Here is a 19,820-nt window from a genome sequence, read left to right as displayed (position 1 = left end):
TTTCATTAATGATAACTATATTGATTACATGTTGAAATAATATTTTTGATATATTAAGTTAAATGAAATATATCATTAAAATTAATTTCATCTGTTTCTTAAGTTTTTGAATAAGCTCCTAGAATATTTTAGATTACATATGTGGCTTACATTTGTGTCTTACATTGTATTTCTATTGGCCAGCACTTGTCTAGACCTAGAGAGAGGTCAAATCCTCTTTACCACCCTCGGAGTTTTTGATATTTGGTCTGTGGACCCACTCCTTCCATGAGAAATGCTTCCCTTACAATCAGTCGTGGCCTTACACTTTTAGGTCTCTCATGACTAAACACAGCATTGCACGATACAGAAACCACAATTTTCATACAAGAGATACCCAAATATAGTGATGGAGCATGGAGATGTGGGTACAGGGGCATATTTCCTTATAATAAAATGAACCTTGTTCAACTTGATAGCCCTAGCGATGACTGACCTCGCTCAATGAGAGCAGAGACTTCTTCTATTCATCTTCTGGTTTCCAGTGGTAGCACATAGAAGGACGCTTTTCTTTCCTTTTTTAAATTTTTTGAGATGGCATCCTGTTCTGTTGCCCAGGCTGGAGTGTGGTACAATCATAGCACACTGCAGCCTTGACCTCCTGGGCTCAAGCAACCCTCCCACCTCAGCCTCCTGAGTAGCTGGGACTACAGGCATGTGACACCAAGCCCATATATATTTTTTAATTTTTTTGAAGAGATGGGGTCTCTCCATGCTGCCCAGGCTGGCCTCAAACTCGTGGACTCAAGCAGTCCTTCTGCCTCAGCCTTCGAAAGTGCTGGGATTACAAGTGTGAGCCACTGTGCCTGGACTGAAGGGCCCTTTCAATGAATATTTACTAAACCAATTGAAAGTCAGCAATTGGCTGGTTAAAAGAAAAAAAGATAGATTTTGGAAAGTAAGTCAGCTGCCCTCAATTTCTTCATAATGACAAACATTTCTATATTTTACTGAGAGGGCAGTCTCCATTTGAAGCTGTAAAGTAAATAATATTTCTTATATTTTGGAGACAGAGCCTTGCTCTGCTGCTCAGGCTGCAGTGCAGTGGTGTGATCATGGATGACTGTAACCTCAAACTCCTGGGCTCAAGGGATCCTCCTGGCTCAGCCTCCAGAGTGGGTGAGACTACAGGCATACACTACCCTGCCCAGCTAATTTTTTTTTTTTTCTAATTTTTTGTGGAGAAGGGGTCTCGTTATGTTGCCCAGGCTGATCTCAAACTCTTGGCCTCAAGTGATCCTTCCACCTTCTCCTCCCAAAGTGCTGGGATTATAGACATAAGCTAGCATCACTGGCCCAAATAATATTTAATGGTTACATCTTTATGAGACAAGAGAGTATGCTGATGTTCAGGAAAAAAAATATATTCTTTACCAAATGAACACTCTAATTAACCAAATGTTTTCATTGCTGTGTACTTTATTTGGCATAGATGACTAAGCTAAACCAATAAATCTGTGACTGTTTTCAAAACTGTATTTCAAATAGATTTTTTGGGTGTACCATTATGTCTGGTGTTTAGTTGTATTTGTTTAATTTACCACAATACCAAAATGTTTCTTAAAATGTTAGGCCACACCCACCCACCTCCACACTTCACCTAGCAGAAAATCCAGGTCATCTGTAGAAGTTGAAAAGCAACACAAAAAAGCTCATGCACGTTCATCTAATCCTCCAACCCTGGGCAAGGTAAAAGCTCTTTCCAGAGCATTGCATCCCAGTTTTTGGAACCGTACCTGCTCCCAACCCCAGGTGTGACCCTGTAGCAGGTAGGCAAAATTACTGTGACAATCTCACAATCCATCAGCTACAGAGCAAAGGATCCTCTGAGGAGAAGTTAGGATTGCTGAGAAAGCACAGGCTGCTGAGCATTCCTCTCCTGCCAAACATAAACCTGATGCAAGACAGAATTATGAGAAACCAGATTCAGCTCACCCATCCTCCTTCTCAGTCATCTTCCAGGTACAAAAGAAAGACTGAATACCAATCAAGAGATAATATAAATAAACCTTTTAAATAAAGTTTACTAATTGAAAGGACTAATAGATGGAGTGATGCATTCTTCAAAATCTATTGTCATGCTTTTGTGGACTTTATTGCTTATCAGCATTTTTCCCCTCAAGAAAAAAAAACAGAACAGCAACATTTGTTCAGAAAAAAAAACAAACCATGTTTCTTCCTTTCTTATTACTTTTATTGTTTGAGGTTTCTTTTAGACTATAATGTGGCATTGTGATTTTAAGATGGGAAAAAAAAATCTCTTGTCTTTCAAACATAGGAATGTGATTGTATGCTATTGTTGCCAATAATGAGCTAAAGAGGTTAATGGATCACATATCTGGCAAACAGCCATCTTTCCTCCTGCTCAATATATTACACAGTATACATTTTATTGTTGCTGCTGAGCATATGATTTTGTCTGAGTAGTTGGTAAATAAGTTTAGACTTAACTGGTCTCTTTCTAAAACTCAACAGCTTTGTCATTCAGGCTATATCCTGAGATTTAAAAAGTGCAGTTTCGGTTCTTAGCTCATGACCTTTTGAGGTGATGGTAAGAGTGGTGGGAGGAAGGAGGTGGGGCGGGCTGTTGAATGAGAATCTAGAAATATTGTGCCTTGTAAATTGCATCCGACCTTTCATTTTCAGATTGCCTAAATTAACAGAGTGAAATTACCATAATAAAAAGGAATGGGTACTGGAGAAAGTACAGCAATTCTTTCTAGTGTTGTTTCCCAGATTCCTTCCAAAATACCTCTAATTAAATGGACCAACTCTCTCCACTGACCTCAGGTTGACACAAATTTGCATTCTGCGACTGTCATTTGAAAACAGACAAGCCGTCATAAGCAATAATGCTGTGATTTCTTGCCTAAAGGACTTTTCTGTGTACTGCATTTGTACTATGAAATGTAAGCAAGAGACTTAATGCCTCTACAGATAAAAAGGGAGGAAAGATTTTCATTTTTAGGGAACCCCAGAGGGAAAAAGTTTATCAATAAGAAATACAATGTTCTGGATAATTTTGGTTGGGTAGGAATGTATGTTGAGGGAGGGGACTAGAGTTGGGAGAGAGGAAGCAACACATCAGTCTCCTTGGAGCAGTAGAGTCCTTTCAGTCCGGTAAAGAGCACAGTAAGTAGCAGGTAGAATCAGCTCCTGGCCTCTTGTTTTGCTGGGGGCAAAGGGTTGGAGGAACACAGACTAAATTGGGAAGGCTAGTGTGCCTCTCGGCTTTTGGACTTGGGACCTGAAAGAAGGCTGAGTCCTGAGCTCCGCTTCCCAGCTAGGCGGTGATCGCCCCCTGTGACTCCGGATGCACACAGCAGCCCCAAGCACGCCGCGGCCGCCGCCCGACCCTTCACCGCCTCCGGCTCTCCCGCCTGACACTCTGGAGCCACACACACCAGCTTCCTGGACGCCTGTGTGCCCCAAGCTCTGGGTCTAGGCATCCCCCTCACCCCAGAGAGACCGGTCTCAGCGCCTCAGCAATTGGGTCCCTCCGACCTCTGTGTCCCCGAGTTCTGCCACCCTGGTCACCTCCGCAGGTTCCCCAAGCTGCGACCTCAGTCCAACTGGGAGCCCTGCGCGCCCACCCGGCCCCCCCACTGCGCTGCTCGCCCGCGGTTCTAGCGCCTGGGTGGGACGCGCAGTGGCTCAGCAGCGGGACCTCCGCCTCCGGGTAAATCCTCCTCCTCCCCTTTCTCCGCCTAAGGCCCTGCCCTCCCCCTGCAGCAAGCCGCTCCGGTGCGTGCGCCCGTCTCTCCGCCAAAGACACCTGCGCTTCCTTCCACACCCTCCTCCTCCTCCCTTTCGCTGCGGTTTCTCCGCTGCCTTTGGGAGCTCGGGAGCGGCAGCTGGAGGAGGAGCAGGGGGAGGAGGGGAAGGCGAGGAGGAGTAGGGGCGGGGTGGGTGGGGAGAGAGCCGGGAGGGTGTGGACTGGCAGCCACTCTGCAGCTGGTAGCCAGGGACCCGGTCCCTCCTGCGCGCCCAAGTGATGGAGGGGAAGAGATTCGCTTAGACACACACACGCGCACACAGCTGGGCACGTCTCCGGGAGGCAGCTGCCGGCTCGGGCACTCTGGGGGCCGGGCGGCGGCCGTGACAGCGCCAGCCGCGGGGAGCGGGGCGCCTGCACAGCTTGGCACCGGAGGCTCGAGGACGCAGGAAGGGAAGATCCCAGTCACACTGAGTGTTGCTCTTTTGGGCGGATTGGGAGGGAGCGGGCTGCCCGAGGAGCTGTCACCGAGGACGCCCGAAGTCTCGCCCTCTGCGCGCAGGGTCCGGGGCTGCGCCGGTGCCCTCGTGGGGCAAGGAGGATGCGCACCTCCCCCCGCAGAGCGGCTGCGGTCTCCGGCACTGCGCGGACTCCGGCTCCTGCGGCCGCCCGTGCCGTGCCCGCGCCACGGGAGCGCGCCCTGCCGCACCTGGTTCCAGCCTCTCGGGGAAGTGCAGGAAACGCGCCCTAAACTCCACTACTTCTCGCCCGCCTGCCCCCCCGCCCGGCTCCCCGCCTCAGACCTCGCCGCCGCCGCCGCCGCCGCCGCCTGCGTGTGGGGCCCGCCCGCGTCTTACTCACACGCGCCACGCACAGCCCTGTTGGTTTGCTCTCATTCACGCCGACTCGCTCTCCGCCGAGCCTAGCCCGGGCATCCGAAACTACTGGACCAACTGCCGTCCGGACCGCAGCAGCGGCCGGGTGACCCCACGCGACCCGCCGCCGACCCCGCGCCCTGAGGCTCCCGCCTGCGCCGCCACCGCCGGGGACCATGGTGAGCAAGGCGCGCTGCCCGCCTCGCGCGGGGGAGGGGCTTTGAGACCTCTAGATTTGGGGGGAAATGAGAAGGGGCAAATCGCCAAAGGGAAGCATCCGGGTGATGCCAGCAAAAAAGCACTTTGTGGGGTTCGGTTCTCCTGGGCGCTGCCTGGGGAAGACTTTTGAGAGGTTTGCTTAGGACCAGAGGTTAAACTAGTGCGAGATGAGAAACGGCGGGGGCAATTCCTGGGGTAAAATTAGACAGAAGGTGTCAGTCAGCCTGCCTGTCTGTTTCTCTCTCAGACTCTCCCAGAGCGCTGGGTAGCGCTCTCTTTGAGGGAGAAAGGGAACACGCGTTTACTGCGCTCGCCAGAGTTTAGGGGTTCGCGTTCGGTCACTTCTGGGGTGGCTGTGGAGCTGTTTGGAGCGCGAGGGCAGCTTTGGGACAGTGGGGGCCTGCGAGGCCCCAGCAGAGGACAGGCAGAGGGCAGGCAAAGAACAGGCAAAGGCTAAGTTAACATGTGGGTGGGGTGTTTTCTCTTCCCAGCTGGCCCCTCCCACACCCCTCACAGCCCCACTTTATGCATCTCTTCCCACCCAACACACACACGCGCGCGGGCGCGCGCGCGGGATGGATGCAGTCGAGGGGTGGTCATACTGTTACTACTAACAAGTCTGAGAGGTCGCTGTCGCTACTCACTGGAGCGCTGAGACTCCTGCTCCTGTTACTTGGGCGACCACCTTGGTTTAGGGCAACCTGCAAGGAGCGTCCAGCTTAAGGTGGATGTCTTTACCTGGAGGTTCCAAGCGCCCAGCAAACAAACAACTCCGGAGTCACTTCACCTTGGTGGGTTTCCTCTACTCTTCCGCTTCCCTACTTCAGTGCTTCAGGGCACCCACCCAAGGGAGCTGATGCTCACATCCGTGGTCTACCCTGTCTTCACCCAGTGGGTCTCTCTCTCTCTCTCTTTCTCTCTCTCTCTCTCTCCGTCTCTCCCTATTCCCTCTCCCTCTCCCTCTCCCTCTCCCTCTCTCTCTCCCTCTCCCTCTCCCTCTCCCTCTCTCTCTCCCTCTCCCTCTCTCTCTCCCTCTCCCTCCCTCCCTCCCCTCTCTCCCCCTCTACTCTCTGTCTCCGAATACGAATACCAGTTTCTTCTTAGAAAACACTGGGGAGAGATTTAATATTTGCAAAGTGCTTTATGTCATATTACTTCGTGGATACATTTAATAGCACTGTAACTCTTCTCTGATTTATGTAAACTTGGTCTGATAAATAGCATGCAGGGTCGGGTTGGGTGGGAGCGAAAGTGGGTGGGTGGGCCTTCTTTCTGTGCTAGTGCTCCTTTCTAAACTGATTTGCTAGAAGTAATAAACAGCTGGTGCTTCTCAAAGGTTTTACTTAGTAGTTTCCACATATTTCAGAGCTTTAGACAAATTACACATTATAATTTATTTCAAATATATTAAGCTCTTTTCAAGAAAAAGTTGAAGATAATAAAAGGGGATTACAAACATGAATATCAAAAATGATTATTTTTTAAAAAAGGTTTTATTGCTATCAATTATGTTGCAATAGATTTTTGTTGTTGTCATTGTTACCTTGGGGTTTCCTCCTAGTGAAGTTTTTAAAGAAATGAAAACAATACTACTTACCTTCCTCTCTCTGTTTGGTCATTGCTCAAAGTAACTGCATGAGTATCAGGGCAGGCTTCTTAACTTCAGGAATATGAAGTTTTTCACCAGTGAACTGATGGAGACACAAGAAGATATTACAAGACACATAGCAACGGGAAGGAAACTGTTGCTTAAATTTAACCGCCTCCAGTGTTTTAACAGTGAAAAAGAAAACTGCTTTGGCCTCTCCCAAGCTACTCCGGCCTTTTAGAAACACTCTTTTTTCAATTAATAAAACATATAGAAACATCATTACTTGAGAAAAATATTTTCAAATAGGTATGTAAGCAAATTACATGGGAAATTATGAGCACAATATTCAATGGAGTATTACAGCAAGTACTGGGATCCTGGTTTCTAGGTTGAGCCAGAGCTCATGCTTAAATTTTAACATTTGAAGTTGCTCCCTTTGACATCTTTGTGAGGAGGTGTTGCCCAGTGTTTTCATTATGCTTTTATCATTGTCCTCACCATTTTTGCCGGCATACACAGATGTTTTTGAATGAATAACCTTCTTACTCACTGAATTTTCACTCATTCAAAAAGTATTTATTGAGCACATGAACACACACAATATGCAAAGTTGAGCTGGGTTGTTATTTTAAACAAAAAGGGAGGATTTCTGGTAGAAGCAGGATGCTTACTCCTACACAGTGTAAATAGAACTGTAGAGCAGTGGCTTACTTAGGGAAGCAGCATCTTGCCCAGAGTAGGTGGTCAACAAAGAGCTGCTGACTCAGAAATCACATAAGATATTAACTAGCCAACTTTGTTTCCCTCCTAAATTCTACAATTATCCTTATCCCACCACGTCGTTAAGATGTGACTCAACTTCAGAGAATTGATGTTGACTCTAATCTCCTTGCTCTTTGTCTGAATACTTTAGAGTAATGTAACTATCTGTGCACTGTATGATTTCTAGCTCTGGCTTTCTGTGTGTGATTTCTATGGAGTAATGCCAGCTCTGAATTTGTCATTAGTATTCATTTATGAGTAAATGCAAATATTCTTGTTGCACTGAAAAAGTGAATTCGCATTCATAGAACACAAGAAATATTTTGCTCCTAAATCTTACCGTCTCTTTGTTTTTACAATCTCAGAAACAGTAACGTTTTTTTAAAAAGCAATTATATATAAATGAACAAGTTAACAAAAGTAGTTATTTAGGATTTTTAGAAAAGGGGAAATGTCTTATGGAAATTTTAGTTGAAGTGAATTTTATTTGATGCTCTTGACATGTCTAGCAGGATGGTCTATTTATTGTAGGCACCCTCATTTCATGAATAAAATAATTCTCAAGGTAACTTCCTAGTAAAAGGGGCTAGTGGAGGAGAGAATGCTTACTAAAAATGATTCCAATTTGGGAATAGAGTATGAGCAGTAACACTAGAGTTGTGTTTGAACATTGAAATTTTGTGAATATTTCTATATTTCATTGGTTTTTATATGGATGAATTTTTTGGATTTCTAAATACTTTATCCCAATATTTTCATATTCTGAGATGATTGCAATTAAGTGAAGAATTATTATTTGGTAATGGAATAATAGTTTATTTTAAGTACAGGTGAATAGCTTAAAAGAGAGAACAAGTCAAGTTAAGGAAATTGTTTAAGCCATAGATTTCAAATCATTTAAATCCTTTCCATTTTTTGGTGAGGGGAGCTCAAAACAAAAATACCTAGTTAAACTTTTCATTATAAATTAAACTGTTACCATTCAGAAAAATCCTGTATTTTAGGCTTTCTGTGAATTCAACATTAATTGTTTCAAGTTAGCAAAAATGTAACCTTTTGTATATATTTTCTGGTATCTAATTTAATTGTTGACAAATTTTGCTGCCTCTGGAATCAATGTTTGTTTCTGAGTTTTAATGTTATCTTAACCTTTAAGCAGAAGTGCAATTAAAGCAAGATATTAGTAACTTCATTTAAAAGTCACCAATCTAAGTAAAAAACATTTCAGAGTAGCTAACCCTTATCAAAAGTAGAGTAAAAGATTACATATGGAAATTCATATAATGTAGATAGGATAAATGAACCTCTCTAAATCTCATATGGAAGTTCCATTATGGTGTCTTACTATTAATTGGCATTGGTCCAGTAGATTATTTTTCTTCTTCTTGAAGTTTTATGAAGGAAAGCTATGTCCATATTAAGAAATGGTTGAAGAGTTTATTTGACTTTAGACCACTTTGCCTAACTTGACTCTGCATGGGGGAGGTAAATTTTATTTATATTTATTTACATATACATATATTTATGTATATGTGTGTATATATATACACAATGTGTATGTATATATACATTGTACATATGTAAATAGTATATATTTATGTTTCTGTTTATGTATATATCTGTTTTTTAATAACCTTGTACAATAGGAATAGAATCCCTTTGTGCCATACATGGTTTGTGAAGTCAGCATCACTTTGAGAATGATACTCATAAATGCTCTACTAGTTTGATATTGAAAATATGGAGTATGATACTTTTTTTGAATAATTTATTTAAGAAACACTTGTAATAAATTTTATTATGTGCCTGACAATGTCCAAAGAGCTCTACTCATATTAACTCATTTAATTCTGGTAGCTCTCCTGTCATTTCCCATTTTACAGAGGGAAAATAAGTAGGTACAGCTGCTATTATTTTATTTTTCATTGATGTTATCATTTTTACTACCATTTAGGAGTTGAGGAAGGTGAGGGTTTATGAACCTAAATAAATGACTCAAGCTCTGCAGCTACTATATGGCAGAATTGGCATTTGAGTCCAGGCAGTCTACTCTGCTCTTGAATAGATTTTTGTTTTTAAGTTTACTTAAATAGAGGGCCCAGTGGGGAGCAAGTTAGATGTAAAGCAAATAGATTCTAGCAAATGAGATTTATGATAATTTTCAACTTCTAGTGAATTCTTCTGAAATTCATAAGGAAGGCAATTGTAATGAAGCCGTGACATAACCTGAACCACAGCGGTCCTTGAGCATAGTGCTGTAACTTAATGTAGTTTTTAATGGACTCAATAATTTCCAAAGGTTCAGCTACTTTTAAATTAGGTAACTTTAAGAACCGATGCCATATTTAAGTAGTTTTAATAGCTCAGAGAATCTGATACTGAATGTTTTATGCTTCCCATGATATCCTTATAATGTGAACCTCTTGCACAGAGGTCAATGTTGTGTTACTACGGTGTATAGTACTTGCCAAAGGAATCTGAGTTTTATAGAAGGTGTGAAGTGAGAAGACTTATTCTGCTCAGACTTGGATACACACAGTTGGCATCCCATTAATATTTACTGCATGTACTGAAGCAGAGCATTCCACATGTTGCTTCTCCAGAGGTTAAAAAAAAAGCTTCAAGTGTCTTTATAATTGCACAGTTTTAAGATGTGATTTAATACTGAATAGACATTTTATTTTGTCATGATGATCTCAGGACATTACTATCTATGAAACCTTGTGGAATAATAACTTTTATGAGATGGAATGGCCTGAGATAGAAAGGAGAAGGATGGTGTAAGAAGTGTGAAATAATAAACCGGTTTAAACGTTTAAGTTTAGGCGTAGACAAAAGGAAGAATGCCTGTAATTGTACTTTTTATTTTAAAAAGGCATACAAGGCATAATTAACATGAAGTAACAGAATCTTTAAACTGCTAATGAGGTACCACAACTGTTCTATCATAAATATTAACAATCTTACTATTTGAGTATAGTTTGGGGAACTATTCAAGAACATATTAAAATGTCACTGTAATGCTCTCTGCCATAGCTAACTAACTCAAGTCAATGAAAAAAATCACAATAATTCTGAACATGCCTCAACATAAATGAAGTATTCATTGGAGTGTAAGTACTATAGTCAGACAGAGTTGGCTGAATTAAAATCCCTGCTTTACTGCTTATTAACTATGGTGTCTTGGGCAAGTTACTTCATTCTTCTAGTTCTTAGTAATTTAATTAATTAATTAATTATTATTATTATTATTTGAGTTGGACTCACGCTCTGTCACCCAGGCTGCAGTGCAGCAGCACAATCTTGGCTCACTGCAGCCTCCTCCTCTTGGGTTCAAGTGATTTCGTGCCTCAGCCTCCTGAGCAGCTGGGACTACAGGCATGTGCCACCATGCCCACCTGATTTTTGTATTTTTAGTAGAGACAGGGTTTTGCCATGTTGGCCAGACTGGTCTGAACTCCTGGCCTCAAGTGATCTGCTCACCTCAGCCTCCCAAAGTGGTGGGATTACCGGCGTGAGCCACTGCACCGGGCCAAATTCTTAGTAATTTTATCTATTATATGGTAATGGAAATACCACTTCATTGATATCCATATGATAATCTATGTAAAATACTTAGCATTGAGTGTCATACATAGTAAAAATTCAGGAAGTAGTAATTGATACTGCTGTCATCACCACCATCTTTAACATCAACATACCATCATCATAGATGATTAAACTTAATGGGCACAACATGCTCATTATGTGTATTTGAATACATGGTTCTCCATTTTAAAGCATGGGTTCTCTTACTCTTGAGGGAAGTGTATGAAGAAAGAATTATGTGTTTTAAGACTTAAGCTTGGTTAAAGTAATACCAGATTTAAAGGCCTATGCTGAACACAGAAATTAAAAGGAGGCTTTTGGGGCCGGGCGCGGTGGCTCACGCCTGTAATCCCAGCACTTTGGGAGGCCGAAGCGGGTAGATCACAAGGTCAAGAGATCAAGACCATCCTGGCCAACATGGTGAAACCCTGTCTCTACTAAAAATACAAAAATTAGCTGGGCATGGTGGTGCATGCCTGTATCCCAGCTACTCAGGAGGCTGATGCAGGAGAATCTCTTGAACCCGGGAAATGGAGGTTGCAGTGAGCCGAGATTGCACCACTGCACTCCAGCCTGGCAACAGAGTGAGATTCCGTCTAATTTAAAAAAAGAAAAAAAAAAAAAGAGGAGGCTTTTGGGACAGCTAATTCATTGTTCTTATTTGCAAGGCCTTGCTTTATAAGTTCACTCGATTCTTTGGAATGTGTATCCTCTTATCCAGATGTAGTAAATGGAAAAGAATGAAAGTTTTTGCTATGGAATTGAAATATTTATATTTGTCTTTATATCTGATATGAGTTGAAAACTTTAGGTTACACAAATTTCTTCTGACATCTTTATATTTCATACCTTATAGAACTCAGTGTATAAAGGGAAAAGCTATTTCCTAACTCTGGTCACTAAATGTGAATAACTTGACTTAAAAGATCAAGTTTAATTTTATTCTTAGATTTTTTTTTTTTTTTTGCCACTCATTTAATTCTGGTAGTTGATATTTACTATGTATCAAGCAGTATAGGTCTTTATACATTTTGCCCTTACAAAGCATTCATTGGGACATATGCCGTTAGTATTTCCATTTCACAGATGAGGTAATTGAGGCCCAGGAAGGACCCAGAGCTAAAGGGGTGGAGCCATGATCCTCACCCACACCATCTGTCTCTGAAGCCCATATTTAACCCTCACACTAATGGGCTTCTTAGTTACAGTTAGCCCCCAAGTATTTTCTGTGGATTTCTGGGCCTTAAAACCCATGCCTCCCTACTTTCCTGTATCTTCCTTGCAATGAACAAAAGAGTAATTTAATTTCAATAAGGCTCAATTTCTTGACTTTGTGTACATACTTTTCATATGTATATGCAATGGCCACTAGAACAAAGAATTAGATGACATTAATTTTTAGCAAACAATTGAATCGATTTTAAAATAGATTTAAATAAGTCTGCCAAAATCCTTCTAAATACAGTAATTTGTCACTTGACAATGGAGATACATTCTGGGATATGCATTGTTAGCTGATTTTGTCATTGTGTGAACATCATAAAGTGTACTTATACAAACCTGGGTGGTATAGCCTGGTACACACTTAGGATATATGATATAGCCTATCATCTCTAGGCTTCAAACCTGTATAGCATGTGACTATACTGAATACTGTAAGCAGTCATAATACAATGTTAAGGATTTGTGTATCTAAACATAGAAAAGGTACAGTAAAGACATAATAGTGTAATCTAATGAGACCACTGTTGTTTATGTGGTGTGTCATTGGCCAAAACGATGTTATGCAGTACATGACTGCAGTTGCACTCACACTCTGTAGGCAGTAGTGGGAACTGACATTTTATGCAAATGGAATGTCCTCATCTGGTGAGCTAGCTGTCTGTGACCTAAAGTTTCTATCTGGCTCACTTTTTCTGAGCTGAATGCAACAATATAGGATGAGAGGGCACTGGAAAAGAGCCTTCTTCCCAGGGATGCAGCATGGAGAATTGGAAAAGCTTGCCACGGGGAACTCTAGGGTTCCTGCAGATCTGAAAGGTCCCCTCGCACCCTTGAAAACATCCAGAAAAGGCTCAAGGACTGTTGTCTTGCTCACCTGACTTGAGTGCTTCTCAGGGACAGGGATTGTATTCTTTTCATCCCTATTTCCGTGGTACTTGGCACATGGTTTAATGGGGCAGACACAGAGCTCCTTAGTGTGGGCACTCAGAACTTCAGAAGCAGAGAGCTGAGGCACCCAGACAGGAGGACCTGGGGAAACTGGGCAGAGGCAGAGCACAAGACGGGTACAAGGTTGTATGTGGGACTGATGGGCTTGCAGATGCTTGGGTAGCTGGGAGATACTTCTTTCCATTTTATTTTTACTTAACTATGGTTCAATTCCTCTGTTTCCAAATCTAGACTAGATGTGTGATACCAACTTAGCTCTGATATCTGACTCTTTAAAGTGAAGAACATTATTCCCATTGTCTTGATAGATGTGCATATTAGCCATAATATTTTCAGATTTTCTCTGAATATAATTATTTTTTCTTAATCAGTTGTTTATCTTATCTTCATACCCTGTCCATTCTGAAATGGATTGCCAGTGAGTTAAGGGTTATTTGTAGCAGCATTTACTTTGGGAGTTTCTGAATTCCACAAATATTAGCATTCTTTAAATAAGGGCTTCCAACTGTGTACTACCAACAAAAAGATCAAGTGCTTGAAAATTTTTATACACCATTACTTTTTTAAGGTTACCTCTTCTCAAATACTTTATGTTATTTTGCTCTTCTGTATTGGCAGTATCATCTGCGCAGACATCCAAGAAAAGTGAGAAACTAAGAATAGTTTGTCATAAAGATCATAGCAGGAACATAGGTACCTCAAGATCATCTCCTCCCACTTGTAGTCTGTCACCAAGATGTGACAATCCTGCTTCCTGAACACTACCTATCTCACCAGCCCCAGTGCTATTCCTTAAGTTCAGGCCATTGGAACTTCTCACCTGAATCATAGTAGCCTCCTAATAAACCTTGGATCTCCATCCTCTTCAATGCTTGATTTTTTTTCTGACTACAAATCTGATCATGCAGTTCACTTGCTTACTAACCTGCAGCATCCCTTACCTTCAGGGTAGAGTTCAAACTAGCTCAACCTACAAAGCCCTTACTATTCCAGTGGACCAGCCTGGGACTCAACTTCTGTCACTCCTCTGCAAGGTCCTTACAATTGGGTGACTCCAGGGAAGGAATGGACCATGCTCCCTCATACTTCATTCCTTTCTATATGCTGATCCCTCTCCCTAAGGGTTCTCTGCTTGTCTAACCTCTTATCTTCCACACTACCTCTCTTTGTTTTCTTGCCCCTTTTCTGTGTAGCTCACCCACCTCCACCCAAGCCAGGATGGGCTATCTTTCTGCTTCTCTGTTCGGTAGTACAGATCATACTCTATTGAGTTAATGTTATTCCCCTGTCACGCACACACATAGACACACACTCTCTCCCCAACCCCAACATTACCTATATCTCCAGTGCCTAGCATAGTGTCTGGATTATATAGGAAGCACTAAATACATTTTGATAGGAGAAATAATCATCTTAACTCTCCCTGTGTCTGACTTTTTTATGCCTTTCTTACTCGCTGAACTTATTTCAGTATACATTGAACAGGTACTGTGTGTCAGGCAGTGTGCTGGATCTGAGAATATGATTACTTTATTAGTCTTTATATTACAAGTTGTCAAAGAACTTGTAAGCCCAAGGGCAACCCAACTTTCAACGAAACAAACAGTATCGAGTGTGCTAGATGATGGAGAAAACGCATAGTGAGGGCACGATATAAGAAAATGGGGACAATGTGCTTGGTGGAGCAGGGAAAACTCCACCCCTTCGTCCTGCCCTAACCCCCTACTACCTATTTTTCTCTAGTGTTCTAACTGCCTAGAAGTAAGCATCCATCTATCAATATGATTATAATAATTTTTAAGAGACGATTTAGGTCTCCATTTCTGTAATAATAGTCTATAGAGAATTAGGCCATTTTTATTTTCATTTTCTACATGCAGACCAAGAAACCTTCAAAAAGTTCTGTAATAGTCCATGAGCTCATTTTTGAGGTTTTCTTTTATTTAAATTTTTTAAATTATATCTAATAATCATATTATTTAAGTTCATTTTTCTCTACAAAGCAGAGGACTTATATTTAACCAATTATTAGTAGCCACTTAATGAGATTTAAAAATCTGAGTTCTCTTTTAAGAATGGAAATAAGTATGAAATTAAATTCTTTTACCATGACCAAAATGGAAAACTTAATAAGATCAGAAGATTAGCGAACAACGTATGGTAATCACACTACAGATGTGTCTCTAGTACTAAATAAATAGAAATGACCTGTAGATTAATACATTTAATGGCAAACATTTGGAAGCAACTCTTTTTTTAGATGTGCATGGTCATCCCCTGGTAAGTAATTATATATGCAAGTAAAATAAGAAATTCGTTTCAAAAATATAACATGTAAAATGTAATATTACCTTCAAAATATATAAAATATAATACACTATTCTCTAAAGACATTGACATATTTAATTTACTGAATAAACTAGACCATTTTAGGTGACTTCTTGTATATTATTCCTGAAGTTAAAAACAAAGTAGTAATTAAATATTATGTTCTTTGCTTTCCTCTAAAGTACATAAAAACATTTTAATTAATATTCCCTAATTATGTGTATATTATATTCCCATTTCCTGTCTTAAAGTGAGAGAAAATCATGAGCAATAAAAAAGTAGAACCAAATTAATTCTCTGTACTTTTAGTTATAAATTTACTTTGAAATTCTTAAACTATTTTGAAGATGTAACTGTATCCTGTTTTAAAAGACACCTTAACTTCTTTCTCTGACTTTAGTAGCTTTCTGATTACCAATAATTCCATTGCCCTAAGAAAGGGCCTAGTTTTATTATCTTGCAACCATGCGGTTTACTGTGACTTAATTCTATCACAATAACAATCAGCCATTCTTGGTCTACAGGTAGTTCCCTACATACTTTTAATATTCCAAAATATTGAAATGTTGGAAAGCTGAACAAGTCTTACACGTGTTATAAGTAGCTGAACGTAGGACTTACAATCCATACTGAGAGACTTTTGAAATTGAAAGGGGATATATTAATAATGATGCTGAGAAAAATGTTATGAAGTCCTAAATATGGTTAATGTGGTGCTTGCTGCCTTCCTGTGCCAGTGGTTTACCGTTTGGGAAGACCCCTTCTATCAGCCTGTCTTTTTTTACCCAACACAAGGCTGGGGCAGGCATTCTGGTAATGACGCATGTTGCAGTCTTTGTTTTACCCAGGACTCCCTAGATACCTACAGTAGGCTTGAGGAGAAAGACTTCATTGTTTCAGAAGAGAACCAAGTGGGGTCTTGGCTCTGCAAGGTAGAAAAAAGGGAGACTGATGTATAAAGGGAGTACAGTGCAGAAAAGGAAAATAGGGACCTCTGTGAGCGTGGAGCTGGGTGGAACCTGTGGATGCTCATGTGAGGAAATAGGGTCCATGTTCTCCCCATTGTAACCATCACTAAACCAGAAGGTTGGACGCATACCTTTGGCCCTGCTGCCTAAACATTTGCCGGGAAGCATCCCCCACTCACTTCATCTAGCTGGAGTGGGTAGCACGAAACATGACAGTAACTCAATATCATGATAATAGCTCAGAATCATTGCTCCTACATTCAGCAGCTATTTACCGAGCAACTACTGTACTCTAAGAACTTCATTCATTGATACAAAAACAGTTCAGCATATTACAGGCCATTTAGGAATGCATTGGAGGAGGCGGTAGGACCCATAAAAGTGAAAAAAATTCAGAATTCCAACCATTATCCATGTTTATTTTCTTGGTTTTTCTCTTTCAATAAACGCTACTTTTTAAAGGTGTCTATTTAATGTGTTCTTTCTTCTTTTGAGATGCTGATCACTTGGAATTTTAAACATTTTTTTAAAAATCTGGAATAATCTAAATTTTCTCAGCAAAGGAAGTGAGAATTTATGTCATGGAAATGGGGACATTTATACCACTCCCACCGGACTGTGCATCTCTTACCCAAGAGGGAGTAGCAGGAAGAAGAATGCAAGTGTGTGTCTTTTGCCGACTGTATTTCAAACATACATTTAAGTAGTTCTACTTTTTGTCATTATTTCCATCTGAAAAACTTTTTTCTTTCTTCCTGGGACAAAAAACTCAAATTATTAATTCTATTTAAATAATGTACTGTATTCAGAAGAGTAGCTGCCAAATTTGTTGAGACCTACAACAAGATAATTACTTATCTAGCACACAAGGACTATTGGAGTGTTGGATATAAAACAGATGGTGGAAGAAGAAGGATGAGGCAGTCAGGATGCTCTGAGGGTGTGATAAGTCTTTCAGCCTCAGTGGAGTAAAAGCTACTTGTGCGCCAAACCTCCTTCATACTTCCTGCTGTGCTTACTTTGTTTTTGTTGATCCTTCCATCACCCATCACTTTACTCCTTTAGATTCCAGTTTCCCTTTCCACTGCCACCACATTCATTTTAAATGTCAAGAGAAGTTAGAGAAGTTAGGGGAGGTGAGGGCAAAGGTCTATTCCCCTTGGACCCAGAACTCAGTGCCAGCATGTGTGGCAGTCCCAATACCAATCCCGTGGAGCAAAGCAGACTGCAGTATGCTTGTCCTGACATTGCTTTTAGTCATGCAGATGTAGGCTACTACAGAGTTTTAGGTTCATACCAGAATCAGTTAGATAAATTAATATTACATGCAAACACCATGAATTTCTTTTGATTTGCAAATTTCAAAGTCTTAAACTGAAATCTAAACATTTTCCCAGAGAAAACCTGGTTGAATATCAGTGAAAAAGGTTATACAAGGAATGGTTACTACTCCCCACTTCAAAATGATGCTCCTCTATGTGTAATCAAATTTGCCAGCAATTAGAAGGTACATTCATACTGAACTAAATATTTGATGGTAGAGATTATAGTGACTTCACTATTGGTGCTTTTCTTATAGATTTATCATCCATTACAAATTACCATCATGACGCATTTATAACTCTGCGACAGTCTTAGTACTTGGCATTACAAAGAGGGGCGACAGTTAGATTTTAGATATTAAAAAAAACTATTTAATTTCAAACTTTATGACTCATGCACTAAAGAAATACAGAATAATTCAGATAAGACATCATCACAATAAAGGTACTCATTCATCATAAGAAAGAGTGAGTTTCTGATCTGGGGAAGTAAGCAGTCACCTTGCCTATCCCACCCTCTCAATATCAAGCCCATCTTTTATCATTCAAAGTAGAGTTCCCTAAAATAGATTACACTGACAAGTAGTAATTACTGACAGCTGCATTTAATTAGCAAAGCAGATTCCTGCTCATGACAATAAAGTATTATTACATGTTTAGCATTAGCACTGCCAGTGAGAGGTGACTTTGCTAACACAGAGCTAGAAGACCTGTTTTCTTTATTTAAAAGCACACCCAGCTTGGCTGGAATTGAGCTTGTGCTACGTGGGAGTGTCTATGGTTTTACAAAAAGAAAGAAAAACAGTAGCTGTAAAGTGTTTTTCTTTTTCTTTTTCTTTTTTTAGGAAAACAGGCAGATTGTACAAGGATGAGAAGTAGTCTAGTGCCAGCCATTGGTTCCCATTCTGGGATTGTGTGTCAGTGTTTTTGTGTTTGTGAGTCTGTGTGTGTGATGGGTAGGAAGGAATGGAGGTGTTTGGGTGGCACAGATGGAAAGAAATTAATTAATCCCTGTAAATAAGTAATTTCTGATTATATTAAAGACACTATTGCTACCCTTCCTTCCTTCCTTCTTTCCTTCCTTCCTTCTTCCTTCTTTCCTTCCTTTTTTCCCTTCTTCTTTACCTTCTGTACTTAACCCTATACACATCTCTAGTTTATGGAATATCATAAAAAGTATATGTGATCAAATTTAGGATTTTATATAAACTCTAAATTTTACAATTGATTGCAATTTCCATCCATTCTTTTTTATAATAAGAAGGCTTGACTTATCTGCTCCTACCTCTATTATTTCATTTCCACTGCCCTATCTCTCTCACCTGGCAGTTCTTACTAAGTGTGAGCCTATACTGATGGAATTCCAAGCATCACATAGACATTCAATATCTTGAGCAATATCACCTTTCCAACATCATCAATCCATAGTGCATAGGTAGATGGTGCTAACTTTAAGGATTGTGAAGATGACTAAAACTAGCAATTCTTGACTTGAATGACATTTGCTATTTTTATTATTTAAATATATTACTCAAGATATATAAACAGCCTATTGTGATATTATCAGTAGAACCAGTCCTATAACTTAATGTAGTTTCTCACATTCATGGAACTCAATTCCAAAAATATTTACTGGTAGTCTAAAAGTCTGAAAAAAAATGATGTTGCATGTCTGGACCTTATGTTTGTTGGGATAATATAGCATGTTTTCACAATGCTGTTTTAAGTTATCTGGATGTTGGCATTTATTTTTCAAGTTGTAAAAATAGACTCTGTATAATATACTGCCATCTTGTAATTTGCCATTATAAATGCTATATTCATAAAAATCAACTTATGTATCCATGGCAATAAGAGGCAAGATGAATATGAATAGAGAAATCCTAAATTGATCCTCAAACTAATTTGCATCATCAAACTGTTCAGCAGATCTGCCAAACTTCTTCTTTTGTCTTTTCTTCCTCCCTCCCACTCACCCTCTAGTGGACATAGCTAAAGAACAAGGAAGATGCATAGTGAAAGCCCACAGCCAGGTAAACAATGGGGAATCCACAAAGGATATGGCCAACCCACTAGTTTAATACTTATCACTATCTACAAGTACATTATGACCACCAACTGTATTCACAACCCCAGACAGGGCACTAAATAAATGTATTTAAGGTAAAGAATGTGTCATCATTGTTTGCAGACACTAATCATTCTAACAAGGATATTTAAAGAAAAAAATGTCAGGAGCTT

General features: G+C 40.5%; 1 protein-coding gene and 1 long non-coding RNA gene across 6 annotated transcripts in view; one reads left to right on the top strand and one right to left on the bottom strand.

The window, feature by feature from the left end:
• The window catches only part of LOC134810358 (uncharacterized), a 56,533-nt gene extending 51,832 nt beyond the window's left edge, over positions 1–4,701 (bottom strand). Inside the window, exon 1 of the long non-coding RNA XR_010158150.1 lies at positions 4,616–4,701. This is a non-coding gene — a long non-coding RNA (uncharacterized LOC134810358). The remainder of the gene's footprint in view (positions 1–4,615) is intronic.
• HS3ST5 (heparan sulfate-glucosamine 3-sulfotransferase 5) overlaps positions 3,985–19,820 on the top strand; it is a 286,511-nt gene continuing 270,675 nt past the window's right edge. For 2 of the 5 annotated variants that reach the window (XM_016956194.4, XM_001148910.6), the window contains exon 1: positions 3,985–4,808. The gene's annotated coding sequence lies outside the window, so the exon portion shown is untranslated. Of the gene's footprint in view, positions 5,640–19,820 lie in introns of all 5 variants that reach the window. The other 3 variants (XM_054686194.2, XM_016956193.4, XM_063813365.1) reach the window with 2 other exon arrangements.

Source organism: Pan troglodytes, chromosome 5 (assembly GCF_028858775.2).
Source record: "Pan troglodytes isolate AG18354 chromosome 5, NHGRI_mPanTro3-v2.0_pri, whole genome shotgun sequence".
In the NCBI taxonomy this organism is placed as follows: Eukaryota; Metazoa; Chordata; class Mammalia; order Primates; family Hominidae; genus Pan; species Pan troglodytes.
This window is presented reverse-complemented; position numbering and strand designations above follow the sequence as displayed.